This window comes from Rattus rattus, chromosome 6 (genome assembly GCF_011064425.1).
Source record: "Rattus rattus isolate New Zealand chromosome 6, Rrattus_CSIRO_v1, whole genome shotgun sequence".
NCBI lineage: Eukaryota > Metazoa > Chordata > Mammalia > Rodentia > Muridae > Rattus > Rattus rattus.
The window spans coordinates 1,279,843-1,292,660 of NC_046159.1; the positions used below are offsets into that span (position 1 = coordinate 1,279,843).

General features: G+C 44.2%; 1 pseudogene; it reads right to left on the minus strand.

Moving 5' to 3' along the window:
* Positions 1 to 8,332: 8,332 nt before the first annotated feature.
* LOC116903659 overlaps positions 8,333 to 12,818 on the minus strand; it is a 67,935-nt pseudogene continuing 63,449 nt past the window's right edge.

Consider the following 12,818-nt stretch of genomic DNA (forward strand, 5'->3'; position numbering starts at 1 on the left):
TTATATGTAAGACACGCAGAGCCATTGAGGAGGCTCAAAGGTAATGCAAGCCACATGATTTGAGTTTGACCCCTTGACCTCCCAGTGGAGGGAGAGATGACAGAGAGAAAACGGACCCTTGAAAGCTCTCCTCTCACTCGACACTCGTGCTGTTGCATGTTCGTACCTTGACTCAGATAAACACATCACACACACACACACACACACACACACACACACACACACGCATGCACACACCACTGTAAAACAACAAATGAATTAAAAACTTAAAAGTCAACGAGATCAGATGAATTCCAAAATACTAAAAGAAAAAAAAAATAGAAGGCAAAGATTTCTATTCAGAACGTCTGAAAGAAAGACAGTTCACCTATAAAATAAGAACACGGGGCTTGAAAATAGTGACAACCATCAACGTTGCAAGGGCAAGACAGACTCATAGCACTGAGCACATGAGAAGGCTCCCAGCGACTTCAATAATCAGGGACCTGCAAACGGAACACTCACCGAGAGCCCACGGTGGACCCCAAGAATAGTTAAAATCGAAAGCACCAAAGCCACTAAAATTTGACTAAAAATGGGAAAGCCAGGGCATTTAAACTTTGCAATTTATTTCTCTTTGTGTGTTTATCTACAGCACACGCACGCAACCGCGGGCAGAGTCAGAAGGCACAGCTCCCTGGGAACTGCAGTTATATTCAGGCCTGAGCTGCCACGCGGGTGCTGGGAACCAAACCCAGGCCCTCTGGAAGAGCGGTAAGAGCTCTTATCGCTGAGATATTTCACAAGTAGAATCCCTACACGTCACTAAGGGCCACAGTTTTTGTACAGGTAAACAGGCTGAGTATATGACCCAGCATTCCAATCCTAAAAGCCCCGAGTTACAGGGAATGAGAGACATGAGCAGAAACAGCAGCTACTCAGAATGACTCCTCCTGACTTTGTTTCTAATATCTTCAAAGTAGAAACAAGTCAAACGCAATTAAAGTCATAACAGATAGGAAGGTTCTGGTACAAGCCATTTAAAAACATCGCGTGAAACAAATATGCTATTTATTCATGAAAAGTAAGGAAGGACCAGCCCTTGGAACAGTTGGCGTTTCTCAAGGGCTTGAGTCTGAGAAAGAAAACACAGGAAGAGGGAAATGTAGTGCAGCCCCTAGTGTAAAATTCTAGAATGGAGTGAACAAGGCTGTGAGGAGGAGAAGAAAGAAGAGGTGGGGAGGGGCACAAAAAGAAGAAAAGAGTTGGAAGAAACAGAATCTTTCCTTCAGTGAAGGTGGGCTCAAGCTAGAAACAAGGACCTGAAGCAAACGTCCAGCTAACCACATTTATATTGGAAATGATATTAAATATCACGTGCAATTTGGTAAGTTCATTTTATTGAGCACTTAAAATTCACACATATTTGGAAGACAGCATTTCCCCAAAAGAAAAAGCAAAAACACCCTCGTAACTGATACATTTACTATATAACACGAGCCCCTCCCACTTAAGGTAAAAGGATACGCTGTAAGAACAAACACTTAGCTTTGAGATGTTGTTTTTATAAGGAGGACAGAAAAAGGCATAGGTAGGTGGTAGATTCGTAGACATGATAGACAGATGGCAGGAGACAGACAGATGGTAGCTGAGAGACAGACACACAACACGTAACCAACACACACATTTAAGATGTTCCATCAAACCCAAAGACATGGCTTTGTGTGGAGAATGGTCACGGGAAGACACGGTAGGAAGAGATCACTTGGTAGACCGGGCTTCAGACCCTGGATCTGTAACTCATGAGGTGGACAACCTGTTGAAGGAGCTCAGCCTCCCTGGGAAGCCATTTCCTCCAGTCACAAGAAGCAGCAAGGGTTATTTGCTCATACATTCAAGGAGGCAAAGTCGGGACTGTCTGCATACTTTGAAAAGGACATCTATATTCAGAGCATAAAGCACATCCACAATGAAACAATAAGGACAAGCTACTCTTTAAACAAACAAACAAACAAACAAACAAACGGGCACATGGGGGTGGAGAGTGAGGGCATGAGCAGACATAGGAAACGCAGGCAAATATGTGTTGGGCAGCTCTCTCAATGGTTAGGGTTGGCACGATATCAGTTTAAAGTAGGACTTGGCAGAGACACTGGAGACGCATTCTGACTCCACGTGCACCTCAGAGGTAAAATAAACAGAACTTCTTGTGGAGTAGATGTTAGTGCTATGATAACATAGGCAGCGGAGATCTTTCTGGCCAAACAAGAGAAGGGAACTTTCCCAGGGAAGGGATACGCTGGGATAGCCATTCCTAAGTATGGTGACTGTCAAAGATAACCTTCAAAGAAGGATGCTTTCCTTATCCTATAATGGAGAAACAAGGTAGGTGTAAGACAACATTTATTGTGTTTGGGTCAAGAAATTATGCCCCAACTCCATGTGGCAGTGGTGTCTCAGTTGGACACATGTCCTGTTGGGCTCTTGTAACCAGGTTATGTGTGAAAGAAACCTGTAGGTCTCAGTGGCAAGACCAGACTCTGACGAGATGTCTTAAGGCTCCTTGCTATCTACTTCATGTTTTGAAGCCTGAGCTGAAATATTTTACCACGAGGAAATCACAACAGCATCAGGAGAAGAGCTGAAACCCTGGGGAGGCTATTAACAATTTTGCTTTTACACCTCCCACACGACTGTAGACATGTGGGCTCCACTTTCTCCCGAGACTCTTATGCCCATGTTTGGTACTGCTGAAGCTATGTCAACAGAAAACAAGGGGAATTACAGGGGTCCTTCATAGATCTTGCCCGAGAAAGTGAAACGGTAAAAGCAAAATATGTTAAAGATATGCCTTAAGTTGGGAGAGCTTGGCTGCCTGTGGAGAAAGGGGGATATGGTATAATACATGTAGAAATGCATGTAGAAATACGGTAGACACTAATTTTATTCATAATATAGGGAATCAAAGATAAAGGTTATGAAGTAATATTTGGCCTGGGCAACACGAGTTTAATTAGTGCAAAGATGGCGGAAGACATTTGTTATAAGATACCCTGTGGGTGCAGCCATGGGACTGTGGAGACAAGGAAGAGCAAGGGAAGATGTACTCCAGAAAGGTCTCTTTTTAGTGCAGTGTTGACTTACGAGGAGTCATGAGCATAGACATGAATTAGAGACGTGTCATCTCAGGTGCTATGTACTTTAGAAGGCGTGGCTCAGTTATTGACAGGGTTTTAGAGAATCAACTTCAGTTACATGCGGGAGTGCCCTTACCGCCTTGGACATGGAGTTGGCTTCTGAAGGTTTTGAGTTGTGAAGGAGTAGAAGCAAAATGCAGGTTTCCGAATCAATCATGAAGACATTTTAGAGTCTCTTTTTTTTCTTCCCCATCCCTACAGAACATAAGCAAAATATTAGAACAACTTACAAGCTTAATGAAACGCAGCCAAGTTCGGTAGAAAGCGGATTCTAGGCCAGGTTGTACTTAAGTTCTTGCAGTCGGCGATGAGCTTCTTGTAACATGGGCTCTGGCCCAAGTCTGTCCTATCTATTGGGAAATGCAGGATGGAAATCTTATTTTCGTAAGCTATTAAACTGCAAATAGGAGACTGAACTGGATACAGGGCTGGACCATTGTGAGAAGCTATTAAATCAGGGTGGGAAGACATTTTGACTGGTTTTCCAGCACTGCAGCAGTTGAGAATAGAAAGATTTTGGCCCAGACATCTTCGTAAGTCCCTCTGGATGAGTGACGAGTGGGATACTGCTTGTAAGTGGCAGCTGGTGAGTAATTTGTAGCCTGTGGCCGCCTCCCTCTATGTGTTTACGGCAAGTTTTTTGGTCCAATGCTTGGGTCAGAGCTGTTCTCCCTGGACCTATAATCGCCAGACCACACCATATTTATGGCACGTGACCAAGGGCTGCAGATGTCTGCAGACACTCTAGCTTTAAGATATGCTAAGTTAGGAATTAGGATTCTTAGAGTGGGGCAAGGAGAGGATTCCCGGGAAGATGCCACCGCTTTGGTGACCTGAGTGTTTGATCAGTGCTTCTCATCCCAGCTGTACCTTTATGGAGTCGAGCACTGGCAGGGTCTCTGGCAGGGCTGGCTGTGCAGGAGACATTCTCATAGTAGCGCTAGGAAACCCTGTTGGTCCCTCATAGCCTGTGAAGAGGACCAGGGGAGGTGTCACCCATTGTTGCACAGTTAATGAGATGCCTTCCATTTTCCAGGGATGTCCTAGCCTACAGTAATATAATGTGTTCATTAGCCCTTTCTCTAATTTAATTTCCTTCATTAATAGAGAAAAAGACAGGGTTAGGGATAGAGTTCAGTAATAGATAGTTGTTTAGCAAAGATGCCCAGTGTTTGACCCTTAGTATCTAAGTAAGTAAGGAGAGAAAGAAAGAAAGGAAGAAAGAAAGGGAGAAAGAAAGAAAGGAAGGAAGGAAGGAAGGAAGGAAGAAAGGAAGAAAGGAAGAAAGGAAGAAAGAAAATTCCTATTTGGAATCCTAACCCAGTGACTTGTAATCATGGTCTCCTAATATCCACATGGTGCCACTTCTTCTTCCTATGTCCCCACCCTTTGAGTGGTGACTGTCATTTTCTCACCAAAGGGATGAGTATAGATTCTAGTTCTCCATACACTCAATGCATACTGATCTCTTGACTTACTTTGGTCAACCGAATGGAACAGAGGGAGAATGTGCCTGTTCTGACAGAGTTCTCAAAGGTCTCCATAGCTTTGCTTATTCTCTTGGATCTGTGCCACTACTCGGTGAACAACCCTGGGCTGGTCTGATGGATGATGAGAGACGTGTGGCCCGGCCACCTCTATCACTCCAGCTGGTAGCCAGAAAGACAGCAGATGCAAGGGAGGCCACGGAGGCCAGCCAGCTCCTTGTTAACCTGCCAGCTGATGGCAGGGGCATGAAAGCGCCAAGCTGAGATCAGCTAAACCTGGCTGCGTACACAGAACAATCCATCTGACCTATAGGAGAGTGACCAATAACACCCTGTTCTACTTTCAAAAGAGAGGCTGACAATGATGGCCAAGGAACCAGCTGCCAGCTTTTGTAAATAAAGTTTTATTGGCACACAGCCATGACCATTTGTCTTTGTGCGTCCATGGCTATTCCCATTCCACAGAGCTAGAGATGAGTACCTGGGAAGGAAACTTCATGGCTCACAAAGATTAAAATAGTTGCTACATGGCTCATAAGAAAAGTTTGATGTAATATTGTTTCAATGGCCAGATTTTGAGGGTTGATTTGTTGCACAGTAATGTCTAACTGGTACACTGTCACTATGAGAAATTAAAAGGTTATTTTGTTTATTCTTACAAAAACAATTATTAAATCTCCTTCCGTTTAAGAGTAATAATTTTATTATTGCTCCTAGGTCTCTGGGTGGATTGTGCTCAGCTGGGCAGTGCTGCTGTACTTGATGTCGGCTACTGCTGTTGCATAGAGGAGAGGCTAGACTAGAATTCCTGTATCGGCTCATTCACTCCAGGCTGACTGACTGCTGGTAGGAAGATTAGCTGACAGCCTTTGACCTGGGACTCTCATGTTCAAGCTACATTCTCAAGGGACCTCTCTGGTCAGAGAAATGAGCTTTAAGAGTAGCACACCAAAGCTACAAGACTTTCTCTGACCAAGCCCTATCATTAACTATTGGTCAGAGGTGAGTCACATGGTCAGCTCAGGGTCAAGGGGAAAGACTGCACAAGGAGTAGCTTCACTTTTACTGTGGGAGCAGAGAGCATCCTGGGAGTTATCTGAAGTATAACGTTTTCTCTTTCTCCACTTTTCATCCACCATCACCTTTATTGTTTTAGATGGGTGTTTCCTCATTTTACAGTAAGAGAAGTACTAGACTTACAATCAGATTTGATGTGTGTGTGTGTGTGTGTGTGTGTGTGTGTGTGTGTGTGTGTGTGTGTGTGATACGCAAATGTGTGTATGATATTGGTACTTAATCACAGCTCTTGGCCTGGTCTATTGGGCTGAGCTGATTTGCGGCCAGGTGATGTTTACACATGGCTCTCTACCTCTGGAGCAGGTCACCACAGAGTCTTCAATCAACATGCTGATGACTCTGTAACCTCGCTAGTTTTACAGCCTTAAGTAATACTGTGTCACCTTATTCATCTTTGGCAGGCAGGCAGGTGGTACGGATTGGAGGGGATCCAAGAAGGACGTGTGTGCAACAATGTAACAGTTTTCCATGCTCCCTCATTCTCCCTTTGGCAGCCATCACTTTCCCAGCACCTGCATCTTCAACTGGATGGATTAGTCCAGGGTCTGTGGGAAGTCAGAGGGCAGGTGGCCTGGGTGCACCGACATTGCTCACTTCTGGGGTTCTTCTCTCAGTGGTCACATGACACCCCGGCCTTAGAAGCTCTTATTGCATTCTCTTAATTTAAGGTCCATTACTTTAAATCACAACATCTCTGCTATTTGCTTTGTGCTTCTGATTTTCAGAACATTGGCTTTCTCCTTAGAATCCCTTTGTCCCCCTCAATGTGTCTGTGTCTAGCCCCTAGCACCCCTTTTCCCTGCAAGTTTCTTGGCTCAGTGTATGGACACTCCTCAGTGCAGACGTGTGTGATACAAACAAGGCGTGGCATGTTTTTCTTTGGTTTGTACCGGGAGTCACATCAAGTGAGAGGAAATAAAGCACAAATGTCTAGACTTTCAACAAGGTCCTGCCATAGAGTGACACCTCAAACGTTCTCTTATTTGTGGGTTTCACATGTGAAGAATCCTGCACTCCTAGTCTACAAATGAATGAGTTTCTTCTGTGACTGTGCAAATGTTTCCACCTATCCTCTTTGAGCTCATTACTCTGATACCTTAAGCCCGACTCCTGATTAACATTATTTCTTATGCCTTCAGTTCCAGATCTTCCTTAGTCTGTACTTATTTCTATCCCTAGTCTCTTTTACTTCCTTTCTTATCCTTACTGTCCCACACGTATGTAAGTAGGTAGGGACGACTAGAAGAGGAGGAAAGAAGAGAAAGAGAAAGAAGACAGGAGAACAGGAGGTCTCCATTAGATGGAATGGAGAAGGAGAAACACTTCCTGAGGTCAGGCTGATGGGGCAGAAATAACCCAGGCGAGACTCAAACAGCAAGTACTTAGGGAGTGCAACTGTGAATCTAGCTTATAGAAAAATAGATTAGGGGCAATAGCCCAGTAATTGTGATAAAACTGATTAAATAAACCCATAGGACTCTGCCTTGATTATTTGGTGTCTGGCTGGGTCATCTTAAGAACTAATAGGTTGATTAAGGGCACCCACAACAATAGATGTACCAGGGCAGAGGATGGAAACAGTCAGAGAGGAGGGTGGAGTGAGAAGAGGAAAGTAAATTGTGTCCTGTGGTTCACATCCCACCACTGGCATGTGGGTGTCCAGTCCGCTGCTGACCCGTTGAAATGGCTGTGATCAAACCACCTGCTTCTGTAGGGGCGTGGTCCTCATGGTTCTTCTGATTTCATCTCGTACCTTCTGCTCTGTTGCTTCTTCTCATGGGCAGCCCTTAGAATTTCTCATGGTGCTGGGCTCCTAGCCCATGCTCACAGCTGCATGGCTTTAACAGAGCCACTGCTCTGACAAAGGAACACCACAGAAATAGAGTGTGTGTCTTTGTGTGTCTGTGTGTCTGAGAATGTATGTGTCCATATCTACAGTACATGTGAGTTTGGGCATCTGTCCGAGGCTATACAAAGGCTTCATGTCCCTTCGAAGAACTGTTACACTATGAATTTATTTTATCCCCTTGACAGTTTCAAAAAAAGCCCCACAAATGCAGAAAGACAATTTTCAAGTTGTGGCAGATTTCTGACCTTACACATATGCACAGGTCTACTAAACACATGGATGATATTTGAGCCGATTTTCTGGGGGCTTTTACAAATGAAGCAGCAGTGGGCATTATCCTGTTGTTCTTGTGGTGAATATCTACATATACGGATGTGCATGCAGATCTGCATAGTGGGCATGGTGGGTGATGTTCTCGTGGTGAATATCCATCTACATGCATAAGGGCGTGACCACATGCTTTGTTTACATTATTTCTTTTAAATGAAACTGTCAATCTTTTAAAAGTAGTTGTATTATCATTCCTACCAACCAGCGTACGAAAGACTCCCTTTCTGCAGTTTCTTCGTCATCCCTTGTTCTGGTTAGTATTTTTAATTTCAGCCATTTTTATAAGTGGAAGAGAGAGAGAGAGAGAGTGTGTGTGTGTGTGTGTGTGTGTGTGTGTGTGTGTGTGCGCGCGCGCGCGTTTGCGTGTGACTGAACAAGTCAGTGAATTCCTTATTGCTTCTGGGGTGTGTGGTTCAGGAGCTCTTGGTGGAGCGGGTCCATTTCTTCTTCACCACCACAGGCTTCTGGCTTCGAAGGATGGTACTGGCCCTGAGGATGGTGGCCATGTGCAGATCAGGGCCGTACTTGTTCTTTCAGATCACGTGCCTGATGCTGCTGAGAGTGGCCCGCGCATTCTTGTTGATAGTGGTCCTCATATAAGAAGTGGCAGCTTTTCGCTGACCGGATCTGGGTTTTATAATCACCACGACCCTTTTGCCATCAGCCGCTGACTACACTCCGACGGTCTTGCGGTGAATTAGCCCATTGTAGCGGAAGGAGTTTTAGGCTAATGATTACTGGGTTCAGTGCTGCGTGTCTGCTTGTTCCTCTTGATCAAGAAACTGGAGCAGTTCCGAACGACCATCATTGTAGATGCGCGGACAGGGCAGCGGCTCCTCTCCCTGTGGCGGCCGGAGATGGAAAAAGTGTGGCTTTTTTTTGTTGTTGTTTTGTTTTTGTTTGTTTGTTTCTTGTTTGATTTTTACTTGCTTTTCCAATGGCTAATATTAGCAGCTTCTTTTCCTGTGTTTATTTTCGGTCCACGTACCTTGCTTCGTGAAGCGTTTCTTCAACCCCTTCGTTTAGTTGTATGTGTTTTTCCTATTGTTGAGTTGAAGGTCTCATGTATTTTGCTACAAGTACTTCATCAGACATACTCTCCAAATAGTGTCTTCACATTTATGGCTTGCCAACTGTTTTTTAAAATGTTTAGTATCTTTAGAGGGTCACAACTTATAATTTCGATGAAACACAATTTACCTTTTTTTTTTTTTTCTCTTGCACACTTTGTTTTGATGACATAGCGGAGGCCTCTTTGCCCAAACTTCAGTCAGACTGTCTTCTGCAATCCCTTCTAGAAGTTTTACAGTTTACAGATTTCCACTTATGTCCAATGGTAGGTCCCATAATCTACTTTAGATTAATTTTTAGTAGAGCATGAAATTTGGATCCTATTCATCTTTTTGTCTCTGAGTTGTTCTAGCACTCCCTGTTGAAAACACCACTCTTAGGTGTTTGAAGCTTCCTGTAAGAGAATCAGCAGCGCGATACTATTGTCTCTCAGTTGCTTTTTCCTGAGGTTGAAACTCCTCACGTCTTAGAAATGGATTCAGTGCCTATGTGCTCCAGCAGTCTGTCTCATTATTCCTCTCTGCAGATTACTTCACTGTAAAAACACACCACCGTGCACGCCTCCCGTGGACTGCATGCTGAGGCTGCAGGCTGTTCCCAGCTTCTTGCTCTTGGGGGCATTCTGGCCTTCTGAGGGTGTGTGCTCAAACCTTAGTGAGCCACATTTTTGGGAGTGGGATTTCTGAGTCACGGGGTATGAAAATGATCGGAGCTGTCGATGGTGCCAAGATGGCTGCAACTATGTCTTGTCGGCACGTATGAGAGCTTTACTCACAACCTCCTCACATTCTCAGCCTTTATTTCAGTCACTCCGGAGGTATGGAGTATTGCCTAGATTCCTTCCAACGTGGACTTCCCCAAGTGATAGCAATATTGAAACTATTACACATGTTTTGAGGCCATTTGGCTATCTGTTCTGACATAACTTTTCAAGATTGCTTTTATTTCAAACATGTTTGTTCATTATTTAACAATCAAAGTTTTCACGTTTTGAGGCTGGGGGAGATGGATCGGCATCGAAGAGCATGTGACGTCCTCGCAGAGGACCTAGGAGTCTTAACTACCAGGAGACTCATGTGAATGAGATGTGAGACCAGAGATCGATGCAAAAGCAAGAGGTTTATTATTCCAGCGAGCTGGGGTCCGCCTGCATCAGGAAGAGAGGCAACCGTGAACAATCGGTCAGTACAGTTTTTATACATTTCGTAAAGGGTAGGTTACAGCGATGGTGATTGGGCATACAAGCATTGGCAGGATCAATTGACCTTTTAGGTTGCTGCAGACTCCAGTAGCATTGGGGTCGTTGCTCTACGTTCCTCTGTGTAAAGTTGAGACAGCCCTGCCTGGGAGGAAAGGGCTGTCTGGCATCTTGGAGACATTCAGGGATCTGAGACAGATAAGATTGGGGCACTCCCTCCTGGATGGGAGGGGCTGTCTGGCGCCCTGAGGCTGGTGGAAAAGTACTAGCCCTTTTCTTTCAATAGCACCCATGTCAGGAAGCTCTGACGCTTCCAGTTTCCAAGGGCACCTGCATTTATGTACCCATACCCTCACGCACAAAAGTAAATATAAAAGAACTCTTTAAAGACTTTCACATTTTGTGTGAGTTCTTTGTTGAACATGTCAGGTTTACTTATTTTTGGATTTATTTTCATTTTAATTATGGGCATATGTGTGCGTCTCTAGGTATGCACGTGTGAGAGCAAGTGCCTCTGAAGGTAGAAAAGGGTGTGAGAACCCTGGGGCTAGTGGTACAGGCTGCTATGAGACACCACTGGCCATCAGTGCTGGTGACCGGATTTGATTCTCTTGGGTTAAGCACTCTTAACCCCTGAGCTGTCTCTCCAACCCCGAAAACGTTCTAAAAGCATGAAACCGAATCTTTCATAAAATGGCTGGGGCTCTAAGGCTTTATTGAAAGGCTTTGTGAAAGTTGTCCTTAATGTTCTCTTTCAGAATTTTTGTCTTCGAAACTTAGACCCATGAGGTAGCTTGATATCTAGAAAGTCCTTCATCTACAAATGTCTGGGCTGGTTTGGATGAGAATGGCCTCCACAGGCTCATATGTTAGACTTCTTGGTCCTCAGTGAACTGTTTGGAAAGGATTAGGAAGTGTGGCTTTGTTGGACAAGGTGAGTCACTGGGAGTGGTCTCCCCCTGCCTGTTCTCCTTCCTCCCCCTCCCTCCTTCCCTCCCTCCCCCTCTCTCTCTCCTTGCTGCCTGTGGGTCAGGATGAAAAGCTCTCACCTGCTGTTTTAGTTCCATGTCGATCTGTTTCCCAGCCAGAGTGATCATGGACTAACCCTTGAAAACTAAGTAAGCCCCCATGCAAATGTTTTCTCTGTAAGAGTTGCCTTGGTCATGGTATCTCTTCACAGCAATGGATCCCTGACCAAGATAATATCCAAGAGATGTAGGCTATGTACTATGTGGAATGTCCTTTGCCCATTGACCCTTAGCGTACAGCATCTCTCTCTCTCTCTCTCTCTCTCTCTCTCTCTCTCTCTCTCTCTCTGTATGTGTGTGTGCATCTTTTATTGATTTTCTAGTTTGTGACTTAATTTTCATTTTATATGGAGCCCCAAATGCAGAAACCCACCAGGCAAGACTTGTTATTCAAAAGTGCCCACGAATCCCTGGATCCTTTCCATTTACTTATAAATGTGGGAACAGCTTAGCAATTTGTACAAAAGTCTTATTGGGATTTTGATTGTTACTATGTCAGTTCTATAGGTCAACTTGAGAAGAAATGCTTCAAAAGTTACCAACTAGCCCAATTCATGAAATAGCACAGCCCTCCACCCTCTGTTTTTATCTCATAGAACCCTTTCACTGCATTTATTCCTACAGGTTTGGTATATTTTGTGGCAACATCAAATATCATTTAAATTTGATTTTGCTGAGGAGTTGGAACAGTGATAGTGGAAAGGACGTTGGCTCCTCCTGCAAAGGAGCTGGGTTTGGTTCCAAACACTTACATGGTGACTTGTGGCCATGTATAGCTAAGTTTCAGGAAATCTGATACCCTCTTTCTGGCCTTGGCGGGCACCAGGCATGTACCTGGTACACATGGACACATGCTGATGAACACACACACACACACACACACATATACACACACATACATACACATACACACACACATACACACATACACATACACACATACACAAACACATACACACACATACACACACATATACACACACATACACACATACACACACACATACACACATACACACACATACATATATATGTATATATATATACACATGTATATATATAAATAAAAATTTAAAGAATTTAATTTTTTTCCTAGGAGAACATGAAGACATGGTCTTCGTGGCAACTCCATGGCCAGGTTCTCTCAGGAAGACTCCCACTTCTCATCTCCGTATTTAGGTGTGTGTTGTGCTGCTCTGTGACCTACCTGGCAATAAACAGTTTCCAGGGGGAAGCCTTCCTTCTGGCTTACAGTTCAAGGTGATACTGGCCACCATGGTAGGCATTTCTGTTGGTAGGAGCCAGAGACCGGTTGGCCATGTCCCATCTGCTGTCAGACAGTGAACATCGAATTGGGAGTACATTATAAAACTTCAATCCCATCCACGGTGAGCCCCTCTCAAAACTTCACAATGTTTCCAAACAGCACCCCCATCTGAGCACCATGAGTTCAACACATCAGCCTAAAGGGGGCCACCTCACATCCTAACTACAAAAATATTTTATCATTCTGATTATAAGATACAAAACCAGAGACTTTTGTATATCATACACTTAGCAACGATATTTGCAGGACAGAGATTATGATCCTTTAATCCCTTT